The sequence below is a fragment of the Equus quagga genome, chromosome 12 (genome assembly GCF_021613505.1).
Source record: "Equus quagga isolate Etosha38 chromosome 12, UCLA_HA_Equagga_1.0, whole genome shotgun sequence".
In the NCBI taxonomy this organism is placed as follows: domain Eukaryota; kingdom Metazoa; phylum Chordata; class Mammalia; order Perissodactyla; family Equidae; genus Equus; species Equus quagga.
In genome coordinates this window covers 111,051,853-111,065,175 of record NC_060278.1, presented here as the reverse complement: position 1 = coordinate 111,065,175, position 13,323 = coordinate 111,051,853, and positions in this window count along the sequence as shown.

Here is a 13,323-nt window from a genome sequence, read left to right as displayed (position 1 = left end):
ATTTTCCACATATTCTTCATGGGTCTGTATGACTTTCAAATGATCCAGTATAAACATTTTTATCGAGGTACAATGTACAATCAATAAAATGTACAGTTCAATGAGTTTTGACAAAGGTATCCCAGTGTAACCTCCACCACAATCAATTCTAGAGCATTTCCGTCAGAGGTAACCTCTGTTCTCATTTTGTCCCCATATCTTAGTTTTGTCTGTTCTGGAACGTCATATAAATAGGATCATGCTCCTTTTACTCTTTTGAATGGCTACTTTCACTTAACATAATGTTTTTAAGATCTATCCATGTTGTTGTGTGTTTCTGTCCTAGGTATTTCATATAAATGGAATCATACAATATGTGACCTTTTGTGTCTGGCTTCTTTCACAGAGCATCATGTTTTCAGATTCATCCATGTTGTAGTGTGTGTCGGCACTTCATTCCTTTTTATGGCTGAACAGTATTCCATTAAATGAAAATACTGTTTTGTTTATCCATTCACATTTTTGACACTGGGGTCATCTCTTAGTCTTGGCTATTGTGAATAAAACTACCCTGAAATTCATATACAAATCTGTTTGTGGGCATACCTCCTCTCTTCTTTAATCACTTAGAAGTAAAATTGCTGGGAGATGGGGTAGGTGTATGTTGAATTTATATGAAATTGCCAAAAAGTCTTTCAAAATGGTTGTACCACTTTATACTTCTACCAGCAGTGTGAGAGTTCCAGTTGTGCCACATCTTTGTCCACACTTGGTATTGTCAGTCTTTTTACTGCAAACAGTCTAGTGGGTACAAAGTGGTAAGCAGTTTGATGTGCCTTTCCCTCCATTGTTAGTTGAAAGCTGCCCTGGGTGCTGATTTTAACTTCCCGGCACTTCCAGCCTGCTCTGTGCCCAGCTGGGCTTGAGCACCCTCCTCCAGCCAGAGGAAATCCTCAGGAAGGAGTCACTATATCTTATAGTAAGAAACCGCTGGCATTCACAGATATGACAAGGGCTGAAGTGATGTGAACGGGGCACCAAGAGGGTCTACATAAGTGGCAATATGAGACTGTAGATTTCAGCACGAGAGCCTGTGGTTGGGATGGTGCAGGCTCCACAAGTCCCAAGAGCGAGAGTTTGTGCTGGACTACTTACAGTGGGCTTCTTGGAGGAGGCAGGCTGCGAAGGAGGAGCTGTAGAGAAGGAGGAGAGGGAAAGGGAAGGCATTCCTGGAAAGGTCACAGCTAGAGCCAACTTGGCACCAGGTAGACCAAACAACCAGTGGAGGCTGAATTTTCAGTTTTCTGATCATACAGCAAAAATGTCAATCCCCTACTCCACCTCTGGCTCTGGGAAGTCTGGGGCTATGTTCACCCCCAGAGTGAGGCCCACATCCCCAGAGGCAAGCCCAGAGGGGTGGCCCTTCCAAGGACAGGGCAAGCCTGCCACCCACAGCATCTGCTGCGGCCTCTGCCTCTCTCTTTGATCTCAGGGCTCACGCAGTGACCAAGTAACAGAGAGGATAAAATGCTCATTGACAACGGCAGAATCTGGGCCATAAAGTGGTGAATGGTGCAGAACATGCAGCTGCAAATTGAAAACGTTTTATTACTCCACATAAAATATTTAGAGGGGCTGGCCCCGTGGCCGAGTGGTTAAGTTCGCGCACTCCGCAGCAGGCGGCCCAGTGTTTCGTTAGTTCGAATCCTGGGCGCGGACATGGCACTGCTCATCAGACCACGCTGAGGCAGCGTCCCACATGCCACAACTAGAAGAATCCACAACGAAGAATACACAACTATGTACCGGGGGGCTTTGGGGAGAAAAAGGAAAAAATAAAAAAAAAATCTTTAAAAAAAAAAATATTTAGATAATTTGTTTTTCTTTTCGAACCACCGGCAGTCCATTAATTTTCAGTTACAGTAATGTGATCATGTTTGTGGCTTCCTTCCCGGGGCTCTTGGAGTTCCTGATGTGAATGAAACTGAAGGGAACGTGAGGCCATGAAATGAAAGCCTCAGAGCAAATAGCCCTGCACGGCTGGGGGCTCTTGGCGCCAGCCCGGGCCACAAGGTGAGCAAGCCAGGCAGGAAGGCAGGTCACCTGTGAGGTTGCCATGGGACCTGGGGCAAATGGTTACTTTTTCCTGGACTCAGGTTCCCCAGCGGTGAAAGGATGTCTCCAGCTCCCCCTTCAGGCTAGAGGTGCACACTTCCTGAGCACTTGCCGGGAGTCAGGCCCTGGGCTCGACAGAGATCTCATTTAAACCACACAACCATGCAAGCTCTTTCTGATATGAACTCATTGTTCAGATGGAGAAACTGAGCCCCAGAACAGATAAGTGATTTGCCCAAGGTTGAAAAGGCAGTAAGTAGTGGAGCTAAGGATTGAACCAGCTTCTGCAATGTCCTCCTCAGAGTAGAAGGAGGGTGTGTGGAGCTGGGCATCCGTGTGGTGGGGGGGGCATGTCTTCCGATCAGGAAACCCAGTACCAGTCTGAAGTCAGAACCATAGCGAGTTCATTCCAAACATATGCCAGTAAAGAGAAATCGGGAAGTGGTGAGCACCGGTCACTGGCGCCCTGTCTGGGCCCTGCAGCATGGTCAGCCAGGTGCAGGGGGTCCAGCCGTCTGCCGGTAGTGGTGGCAGAGCCCGAAGAAACAACTGGGGCTAGTGAGGGCTGTGAGGGCTGTGTGTGTGTATGTGAGTAAGTGGACATGTCTGTGAGCGTGTTTGGGTTTGCACACGTGTGCAGCGTGCAAATGTGTGCATTGCTGTGTGTGCTTGCATGTAGGTGCACATGTGTGTGCATATGCAGGTGTGCATCTAAATATGTGCTGTGCATGAGCACACATGGATCCATGTGCTCATGCATATGTGTATTTGTGTGCATTTGGTGTCTGCCTGTGCATGTGAGTGGTGCATGTGTGTGCATGGATATTGCATGTATGGGTCCGTGCCTGAAGGCTTGTTAGGCTCAGGTTGGTTGTACTGGGTCCCCCATCTGCACAGAGACAACAGATGTGGTTTAGAAGTATGTCCCAGGGTAGGTGCTACCCAGAGCTTCCCAGAGAGGCAGATCTTGCACTGTCTGCTTTGCACAGCTGCAGAGGCTTGTGGCTCAGAGAGGCCGAGAGACCACCCCAGCTGGTGGCAGCAGCACAAGGATGCACAAGGATCCAGAGGCTGTGGGATCAGCCTCGCTGGAATGTCACCTGGCCTGACATGCAGGCACACCCCAGCAGCAGCTTGCTTGAGTTCCTGCGCACGGCTGTGCCTGCCTCACCCTCACTCCAAGCGCTGCTGAGGGACTGTGTCTCTGAAACCTGGCTCTGGGCATGGGGTGGGGGGTGGCGATGTGAGGCTGCACCCTCCCTGTGCTCCCAGCACCAGCCCCAGGACAGCGTGCCTGCCCCGCCCGGGAACGCAGCGGCTCACTGCCTACATTTAAAGGTTCAGCCAGCCTGCTGGCCTGGCAGGAGCCTCAGGCACCATTACGGCAGGACCAACGGGGCATCTTGAAATGACTTTCTAATTGCATCAACTGGCCAGGGCTCCAGGGCCACCAGGAGAGGTGGAACCTGGCCCTGAATGTCACCATAGCTCTCAGGACTCTCAGCTCATCTTGAAAACTGCTCCCATGTTGGGCTCAGCTCAGGGGCCACTGGCTGACCTCAGCTCATGGTCCAGAGGTATTTCCTACAGATGTTCAGGGAGCATCTGGGTTGTGCAGGCCCTTGCTGGCCTCCAGGGAGCAGTTAAACCCACCTTAGGTCGACAGGGCCTCAGGTTCTGTGAGCAGCTGTTCATCCTTCCTGTCTCCTGAGAACTGTTTCAAGGAAAATACAGCCGGCAGACGAGTGAGGAAGGCTCTCTGTCAGAATCGTTCGCCCCACCAATACAGATTGAACCTACTGTTTGCTGGGCGCTGTGCGGGGGGACCAGAGGGACACGGGGGCCTGTGCCCCGTACCTACAGGCACTGGGGCGTCAGTGACAACCGGAGCTGTGATGAAGGAAGTGCTGGGTAGTGGGGCAATACCACGTGGCCTGGCGTGGTCTGGGGATCCAGACGCTTCGTGTCAGACGTTTGAGCCAGATCCGAGGGAAGAACTGTGCCCCTCCTGGGTGCCAGGCCTTGTGACGGGAGGCCCAAGAAATAAGGGACATGCACTCCTTGCTTCCCATCACCCACCTTCTGTCACTTGTTCCCGGTAGCGTGTGAGCATCACAGCAAAGCACAGAGCGTGGAGCCCAGGCCCTTTGCTCTTCTTGATGTAGAATCGAGGGAGATGGGGCAGGAGCCCCTGCTGGTCAGTGCTGCCCCGTGCCAGGTTCTGGAGCACAGTGGGCGCTGTGGTGCCTACCAGATCCCCTCCCCCATGGTGCACCCACCTCAGGTGTGGGCCTGTGGGATGCACAGCTCACAGCCGCCCCTTCTCCAGAGTGGCCCTCCTCCAGGTCCACACCACCCACCAGGACTCAGACAATGACTGACAGGTGGAGGGCAGGGGGCACAGGGGACCTGCCCCTTGTCGGTGGGTGGGGCAGACCACTTCCTGCTCCGGAGTCTCCACCCCCGGGATCAGGCTGAGGCCTGTCTCCAGCAGGGACCACCTCCTTGCTCGGCTTCCCCTGCCCCATCCTGCGTCCCACCGGCCCTTCTCCTGAGACCCCTCCCAGTGGGTCATGCACAGGGGTCACGGCTCAGCCCTGCTTCCAGGGAACCGACCTGAGATGGGCCCAGCCATCTGAGCTGGCATTTGGTGGCCATCTGCTGTGACAGGTGCTGGCCCCTCTTAGCGGAGGCAGGGGGGAGGGGCGGGTAGATACAGCAGAGGGCAGTTTCTCCCAAACCATCTCCTTCATCACTCTGGCCCTCAGTCACCAGCTTCAATCTGGTCACTCTGAACCACAGCCAGAAAGGGCCCAAACCATCCTGGGTCACTCCTGGGTGCAAGAGCTGGTGTCACACAAGCCATTAGTCTGTGCAGGCCCCGGCTGCTTCTCTGTGATTCTCCCTTCCAGCCCTGGGAGTGGGAACCATTAAGCGGAGAAGGCACAGGCTCAGAGAGGTACAGTGTACCACACAAGGTCACACAGCTGGTATGTGGTGCTGCGGGGACTAGACCCAGGTTTACGGGACACTCCGGCCCTGGGTTTGCCTTCCTGCATCCATACATAATCCTCTCAAGGTTTCCTACCCAGGAGCTCTTCCTTCCCGCTCAGACCCCCACTCAGCATCGTCAGTCTTCAGAGTAGAGTCCAATTCCCTGAACTTGCATTGCAGGCCCCCCGAGAACTTGGACTGTGGTCTGGTGTCTGCCCTGCCCCTCGTTTTCTTCGTGTTCTCGAGTCCTGGTACTCGGGCCCTCGCGCCCCTGTGTGTTCTTCCATGCCCTCCTCCCCCGTCCCCGCCTGTGGGAACCCTGCTGCTCCTTCCTCTGGCGCCCCTCCCTGCAGCCCGCCCTGTTCTGCCCTGTGGTCTGGGAGTTGCTGGAAGGCCAGCCCACATCCTCGACCTCTCCCTGTCACTCAGTGTGCCCCACAGGGTCTCACGCAGAGGCGGCTCTCGGAAAGTTGGTTTGGCCCAACTGCTGCGTCCCACTTGACCGCCAAGATCACAGCAGGTTCAAGCCATGATGGGCGGGACAGGCTGAGGCCTGGGGAGCCCACTAGCCCATGTGAACAGGTAGCCCCAGCAGGGGCCTCACAGGGCTGGAAGGACGCATCCTGCTGCCCGGGGCGCTGTGCAGGGCCCTTCGGGTCCAGCACAGGCCCTCCAGAGGTGGTCCTGCCACACGGATTTTCTCGCATAAACATACACACTGCATCGCTTTCCCTGGCATTCAGCACCTGGCTCTGCGGGCGCCTTTCCCTTGTCCGTCCGCCTTCCTATTGGAACCTCGCTCTTCCTGACTGCGGATACTAATGATAATTCTCTAACTGCCCCCTAGTGGACACTGGCGTTCTACTATCATCGTTATTATCTTTATTGTTTTTATTCTGCCTCACCATCACAGTTGTACTGGACATCTGTCTGCAGTGGTCTCTCTGCATTCACGTGAGTGTTTCTGCAGCGTTGACCTCGAGAAGTGGAAGCCCTGGGCGGATGCTGGTAGAGTCCACTCAGTTGTTCCCCAGACCTTTGTACTAACTGCCCTGACGTGAGCACACCCATTTCTCCCGGCCTGTCCTGGCAGGGTGTCCTCAGGCTGCTTGCCTTTGCTGTGCTGTAAGCACCTGCATCGTCATTGCTGTTTTGGTTTTCACTTCCTTCACGGCGGCGGAGCCGAGCACACGTGAGTGGACGGGACGTCCCTCCGAGGACCCTGCAATTGTTCTCTGCACCTTTTTGTCTTCTATCGAACACCTTCCACCTCCAGGTCCTTCCGGAAACGGCTTTGTCCTGCACCTGGAGAGAAGAGCGTGGGATTGGCTCAGGTCTACCCAGGCTGGGGCTGCCACACTCCTGGCCTCTGACCTGCTGGGTGGTGGGACTCAGTCCCAAGTGGAGAAGGGCCTGGCTGGCCCCAGACCCATCTGAACCCCTGCCACTGCCTCTGAATGATGCACAGGAAGAATTGGGGCCCAAGACAGGAGGAAATGGAAGAGATGTCAAGACACGTGGCCCAGCTGATCTGAGAGGCTGTGCATCGCTCCAGAATTGCAACTGTTCCTGAAGGTCCTGAGACATCACCCATCCTAAAACACTAAGGAACTTGCAGCTGTGCTGAATGACACTTGGTCACATTGTCTAAAGAGTCGTGGCTAAGAATGTGTTGAGACTGGGCCAGCTTCTCAGATTGCAAGCCTGATGGCTCAGATCCTGGGCTATGACAGTAAGGACCCTCACACCCCTGACTCAGCCCCTCCCATGCCTATCTTAGTCAGAATCTTTCCAGATTCTAGTTGCTAGGCACAGCAAATCCTACCCCAAATGGCTTAAACAGCAAAGGGAAGTTATTGACTCATGTGACGGAAAGTCCAGCAGTAAGTTTGCTTTCAGGCAAGACTTGATCCAGCTGCTCAACAATATTGCCGAGAACCAGGTTTCTTTCTGTGTCTTTACGGTTCCATTTTCATCCCAAGGTCCCAAGATGTAGCTCTGAAGTCTGCAAGCTCCCTGGTTTGCATCCAGTGGGAGAAAATGGCTTTGTACCATACTCCAGCCAAAAGCCTGATTCACTCTGATTGGACTAGCGCTGGTCACGTGTCTACTTCTAAGCCAATCACAGGCCAGAAGCTGACCGGTGGCTTCCCCAGGACTATGAGGACCCCCAAACAGAAGTCTGAGGTGTTGGGGAGCTAGATGGCAAGACACTGGAGACCAAGCAGGCCACAACCTGCACTGTGCCACCTGCCTCTGCGCTCCCTGGGGACCAGGCGAGCTTTCCCTGTGGCAGAGGCTGAGGTGGGGTTTTCGTGGCTCCCCTCTGTGTCCCTGGGGCCCAGCATGGAGCCAGGCTGCAGACAGCCAGCATGGTATAGACGCTTGCAATGGATGGGCAGGGCTCTGCCTGTCTCTCCTATTCTCTTAAGGCTGGCGGCTGCTGGAAAGGAAGGAGGTACGGGTGCAGGTGGACGGATGGATCGTCCAAGGAGTGGCAACTGGGCCTGGGATCAAGGGAGGAGGGGTGTGTGCAGGGAGGACCAAGGAAGAGAAGTGGATGGGGATGTGTTGGAGTTGGGAGTCCAGCTGTGGACATGTCGAGTTTGGGGCACCCAGGGAGGCCGAGGGGCTGGCATGCAGAGGAGGGACAGGCCAGGAGATCTGTGACGGAGCTGACACACAGGCTGCGCGACACCCTAGGCAGGACAAGGAGCTCTGGGGTTTCAGGTGGACACAGGAGCTGGTGCCTATGGAGAGCCTAAGAAGGGACAGGCACAGGTTAGGAGGAGAACTGGGAACAGCGGGTACCTCACTCGCACTGACCCCAAGGCCAGCTTGACCAGTGGGGTGGAAATCAGGCCTGGAGAGGACCACAAAACACAGCCCAATTGAGTTTGGGGCTGAGAGCCCTTCTGGTCAGCCAGGAGGCCCAGAGCCTGCAGCCCAGGTGGAGCACGCTGTGCTTATCATCCTGTGTTCCTGCCTCCTGGGCACGTGCCGGCTGCGACATCACGTCACACAGGAGCCTGCGGGGGCAGCCGAAGACTGTGCTGACTATCCCAAGACCCTCCTCCCGGGCTCCCTGCGCTTCTCCTCCAGCTGCCAGGGAGAGAGGCGCCTCCCGCCCCCTGGCCCCTGAGCCCCAAGCTGGAGTCACACAGACCTGGAGTCACATCCAGCCTCTGCCATTTTTAGCTGCAGGACAGACACTCAACACATCTGAGCTTCAGTTTCTTCACCTGTAAAATGGGAGCATTGAGGGTCCCTCCCTCCAAGGGTTCTTGTAAAATTAATCTAGATGACAGGAGGATGATGGGGGAAGGAAGGACCCACTGCTACAGCTCCTTGCTCGTGTGACGTCTCAGCGCAGGAGGGCCCCGGGCCTCCCTGTCACTGATCACCCCACACAGAGACACAGAAGCAGAGTCTTCGCGGGGGGGGGGGGGGGGGGGGGGGGTGCATCGACGTTTCTTCCTCAGGCAAAATAAAACTAATGAAGGTCGGCTGACATTTCCTCTGCTTCCAAAGTGGAGGGCACAGTTGGAGGGGTCATTTCTGAGTCCTTCCCAGTGCTCCCTGAACACCAGCTTGACACAACGTTCATGTGCCATCTGGGAATCGTAACCCCACACCGAGGCCTCCATCGAGAGAGACAGACACAGAGAGACAGAGAGAGAGACAGAGACAGAGACAGAGACCGACAGAGAGTCAGAGACAGAGAGTCAGAGAGAGGGACAGAGAGGGACAGAGAGAGGGAGAACCTGCGATGGACCCGCTGAGCCCAGCGCCCAGTCCTGCAGACCAGCTTCCCTTGTCCTCCAGTTTTTCCAGTCTGCTTCAGGAGCCAAGCACTGAGGAAGGAAGGCGCAGCCCCTCCTCCGCTTGGCTTTCCTCTTTGTTCCCTGAATTGCTGAGAGTAACGATGAGGCCCCAAGAGAGACCTGCGACACTGGTCCGCTGGATGGCTGCAGCCCCTCGGCTCCCCTGCAGGGGTGCTGGGAGCTCCGGGCCGGCCTGGCCTGCTGGGCTCTGTGTCCGCATCAGGGCAGCGAGCCATCTCCTCCCACTGTGCACCTCACACTGGGGTCAGGGGCTCTCTAGGGCCTGCAGCGGGGGCTCCTGGGGTTAACGCCTCATCTGTAACCCACCCTGCTGACCGGCACCCTTGTGAGGCACTGGAGTGTCTGTCACTTGTCTGAGAAAAGTGAACGGAACCAGTTTGGTGTCTGTTTCCATCTGTGGCGCCGGCCAGCGCTGACCGGTGGTCTCTGCTGTCTGCACTGTGCAGCCTGTGGCACTGAGTTTGCTCCTGGATGGGAACCCCCAGTGGCCCGAGGCCTTCTGTCCAGTCCTTTCAATGTGCACGACCCTAGTGCTGGCGGATGGCTGCCTGAAGATGTAACACGGGCCTGGCCCCTCACTCGTCCTGCTCTCCCAGCTGTGTGACCTCGGCCACCGCTTCCCTCCCTGAGGCTCAGCTTCCTCCCCTGGAACGAGCATTGAGGATCGCAGGCTGCAGGAGAGCAACAGACAAAGCAGACAGCCACTCTCTCTGGGGCGGTGGGGGGGGCAGGGGCTAGACTCGTGGTCCATGTTAGCCCAGCTGTTATTAACTGTGGGCATTGTTACCACTCGCAACAGTGACCTGTTACAATGTGACATTGGCACTGGGGCCAGGAAAGGTTAGGATGGGGACGTGCAGCGCTGGGGCCACTCTGTGGGGTGGACGATGAACTGGGAAAACCCCAGGCTCTGAGCTTCTCCTGCTCTTTCAGTGCCCAGGGGACCCATGCTCCACATGGGTCCGTGTGGCCCAGAACCCACCCCTGCCCCAGGCCATGGGAGGAGGCCATAGGGCTCTGCCACCACTGGGCCACTGTGCATCTCAGCAGAGCCCCCTCCACTCAAGTTTGCGCCCCTCGTATCCGCAGCTCCCCTCTGCCTGAGGCTGAGGGCTGGAGAGCAGGTGGGCTCGGGCTGCGCTGGGATCACCAGACTCGGAGGGTGCCTCTTGGCTCCCTGCCCTCCATCAGCAGAGCCGCGAGCGACCCAGGCTGGGGGCCCTCCTGTTTGAGGTCCGGAGAACAGGCTCAGACAGGAGAATGCTTGGGGAAGATGGGGGTCATGTTCCCCTCCGCATCCTGGTGCCGCAGCCTGGGGCTGGAGGGGAAGGAGGTGGGATGCAGAGCGTAAGAATGGTGCTGGTGCTCAGGCTCCTCTCTGGAGGAGGAGTCAGGGGAGGCGGGATGAGGAGGGGTGGGCCCGCGAGGGGCTTCCCAAATTAACAGACACTTAGCACTTGGGGAGAGATGCCTCATGTGTGCATACAAATCACTGCGATCTTGTCAATCAAGGACCCGTGGGAGCCGCGGGAAGTCGGAGCCACAGGAGGAGAGGTACGCTTCAGCTACGCGGCCACAGCTCTGAGAGCCAGTGGAGGGGTGCGGGACAAGGCACTCTGAGACGTGGGGAGGGCGACCCCCTGAAGGAAGGACGGAGAGCCCCACTCAAGAATCTGCGGTTGCCAGCAACAGAAGCCCACGCAGCCACCCGAAGCTCGCAGGGAATTTATAGGGAGGGCAAAGGGAGCGTGGAGAACAGGCTAAGGCAACAGACCAGCCGGTTCCCAGGTTCCCACGCCAGAGCTACTGGCCATTGGGACCACAGGTCATCTCAGGACCGACTGATCTTGTTCAACCCAGTACCACCCCTTGTCTGGACCAGCCCAAAAAGAGCGGGTCTGTGCTGCCAGGCGCAGGGGCACCATCGATGTCATGTTCTCCATGAGGTTATGTGTGCACAGCCCATGTGGCCTCGTGGGAGGCCCGTGAATAGGCCATATGAGGCGAGGTGACTCCCCAAAAGGAAACGGGGTGCTGTTGGAAAGAGGGCCCCAGAATGGGAGTGTGTCTGCTCAGAGAACAGATGGCCAGGGGGAACAGGGACTTTGGACTAGAGAAGCATAGCAGCGGTGAGGGCGTCACGGTGTGTGCTATAGGGTCAGGAGTGGGGGCTGTGCTAAATGGAGTAGTTGGGTCTGGGTGGGTCCAGAATTCCAAGGGTCCGAGACTTGAAGTGGGCACGACTGAATCTACTCTGATATGCCAGGGAATGGGAATGGGCCCCGAGAATCCGGGGTGCAGCCCCCCCTGGGAGGACCTGGGCAGCCTGAGACTTGGGGCACAAGCCCCTCCATGCGGGAGGCAGGTCCAAGCAGCCGCGGGGTGGGACCGTCCCTCAGGGCGGCGGCTAGGCTGACCCAGGCCAGAAAGGGGCTCCTCTCGGCTCTTTGGCAGGGACCGAAACCGCCAGGGCCGTTTGCTCTCAAGGGAAGGACAGTCAGCGGTGGTGCCCGCAGCTGCCATTCATCTGGTGGGGATGGAGGGTCAGGCTGTCCTCTTCGGGCAGTTCTGGGGATTGGCCTCTACTTTTCCCAAAGTGTTTGTTGCTTGTTAGAGATCTCTCCCAACTTCACCTGAAAACATCTGTGCACGGGGCCGTGTCTGCTGCTCTTGGTGCGTGAGGACCTGGAGGCGTTTTGACAGTGGAAAGGCTGTGAGCTGACCCCACACAGGCCCCCCGGACGCCGCACCCTGGCCGGCTCGGGGGCTTTCCTGTTGTTTCTGCTGGGGGCGGGGGCTCTGCAGGAGAGCACCCCAGAACCCGAATCCTGCCTCTCCAAGCATAGCAGTTGATGGTGGCCCCCAAAAGATAGGTTCCTAATGCCTGGAACCTGTGAAGCTGGCCTTCTTTGGGAAAAGGGTCTTTGTAGACGTGACCGAGTTAAGGATCTCCTCACGAGATTATCCTGGATGACTCGGTGAGTCCTAAATGCCGTCACATGCCCTTGTAAGAGACACGCAAGGGAGAGACAGACAGAGGAGAAGCCACGTGAAGATGGGGGCAGAGATGGGAGGGACACGGCCACCAGCCAGGGACGCCTGGAGCCATGAGAGCCGAAGTCAAGGACGGATCCTCCTTTTGAGGCTCCGGAGGGAGCAGGACCCCGCCAATACCTCCATTCCAGCCCTCTGGCCTCCAGAACTGAGAGAATAAACTTCTGCTGTCTAAGCCACCCAGTCTGTAGTAAATTGTTACAGCTGCCACAGCAAATTAATACATGAGGTTTAAGGAAGAAAAAAGAACGAACACAAAGCCCGGCCTGAAGGGGTTCTGGTGCCCCGCGGCCCGGCCCAGGCTCTCAAGCACAACTGCCCCCAGGCAGGATGGCCCCACATGCTCGGGAGCATCCACTTTCACCTCTGGATTCAGGGGCTTTTCCCGTTGTCCCAGCTCTGTCACGCAGACCCCAGGGCAGGGTTCCGCGTGATCTGCTGTCCCTGTAAGCCCGTGGGCCGTGTGACATTCCCAGCCTCTTTGACGACTGAGGCATCCTTGCCCAGGGGTGAGGCTCCTCTCCGTTCCCCCAGGCCCTGGATGGTCTGTGAGGGGCCTGGAGACAGCCCACCTCTGTTCTCTGGCTGTGACTCACAATGCTGCAGGTTCCTGCTGCCCCAAATCCGGTTCCTGCAAGGGGGAAGAAGCTCTGATTGGTGTCTTGCCATCTGGGAGTTGATGCGAAATGGAGATTGGCAGCATTCAGCTTTCAAGTACCATAATACTCAGCTAGACGGAATGTGAAATGAGGTGTTATGTAAAATCTCACTGCCTAGAGGAGGCTGGGTCCCAGCACTGCTCTGTGCTTCCCACAGTGTTACTTGGGAGAGTCATAGCCTTGTTATCTGTAAAATGGGTGCTCTACACCCCAGGGGTCCCTCTACCTGGCCACAGCAGTGTGCATGTCCCAGGGCAGGTGGGGTGCAGGTGTATGGATGCCATCGACCCTCTGCAAAGCCCCACACATCTGAGGTCAACATCCGAGCTGCTCTGGTTGACCCCTGACCTCTCCACTTCTGGGACAGGTGACACCCAGGATGGCCACCAACTCTGATACTCAGTGCTGTCAGCAAGTGGAGGCTAACTGCTCAAGGCTCACCGGGCATTTGCTTTCAAGAGGAAGAGCAGACAGCCTCCCATGACTTATTTCACTTAGCGTGATGTTTCAAGTCCATCCACAGTGTGGCATCCATCAGTGCTTGGTTCCTTTTCATAGCTGCATAATGTTCCATTCTGCAGATATAGCACATTTTAAACAATCTCTTCATCCATTCAGGACACTTGGGTTGTTTTCACTTTGGGCTATTATAAACAATACTGCTATAAACATTTGTG